A 971-nucleotide genomic window follows, 5' to 3' on the forward strand; every position below is an offset into this window, starting at 1 on the left:
CAGGACATGTAAAGGTCTGGTATAATTTGCACTGTGGAAACAGTCACTAGTAGTATACACTCTAACAGCCTTAAATAATCCACTCTGCTTCCATGACGTTGATATACAGCCACCCTGTTTCAATGTGAGTTGTCTTATCTACCATCTGAAAGAAAAGTTTGATGTTATTCCTACCCCACACACACACACACACACACACACACTCTTTATCCCTCCATATCAATTCCTCTTTATCCCTCCTCATCAATACCTCTTTATCCCTCCATATCAATTCCTCTTTATCCCTCCTCATCAATACCTCTTTATCCCTCCATATCAATTCCTCTTTATCCCTCCTTATCAATTCCTCTTTATCAATCCCTCTTTATCCCACCTCATCAATACCTCTTTATCCCTCCATATCAATTCCTCTTTATCCCTCCATATCAATTCCTCTTTATCCCTCCTCATCAAATCCTCTTTATCCCTCATCAAATCCTCTTTATCCCTCATCAATGCCTCTTTATCCCTCCTTATCGATTCCTCTTTATCAATCCCTCCTTATCGATTCCTCTTTATCAATCCCTCCTTATCAATTCCTCTTTATCCCTCCTTATCAACCCCTCTTTATCCAACCCCTCTTTATCCAACCCCTCTTTATCCAACCCTTCTTTAATCCAACCCCTCTTTATCCAACCCCTCTTTATCCAACCCTTCTTTAATCCAACCCCTCTTTAATCCAACCCCTCTTTAATCCAATCCCTTCTTTCAGGTAGGCATTAACAACACAGCACCCTTGTCAGGACATTTCAGCGCTAGTGGAGAATGAGGTCCTGGTATTTCTGTGTAGAATGGATGGCTGGGGAGATCAGGCTCCTCCTCCCTTCTGTCTTTATAGCAATTTATTGTATTCCTCTTCTTCATCCATCCATTATGTGTCTGAAGAATGACTCCATCACGGTGGAGGGTCCCACTGTGTGTGTGTGTGTGTG

Source organism: Salvelinus sp. IW2-2015, linkage group LG35 (genome assembly GCF_002910315.2).
Source record: "Salvelinus sp. IW2-2015 linkage group LG35, ASM291031v2, whole genome shotgun sequence".
Classification (NCBI taxonomy): domain Eukaryota; kingdom Metazoa; phylum Chordata; class Actinopteri; order Salmoniformes; family Salmonidae; genus Salvelinus; species Salvelinus sp. IW2-2015.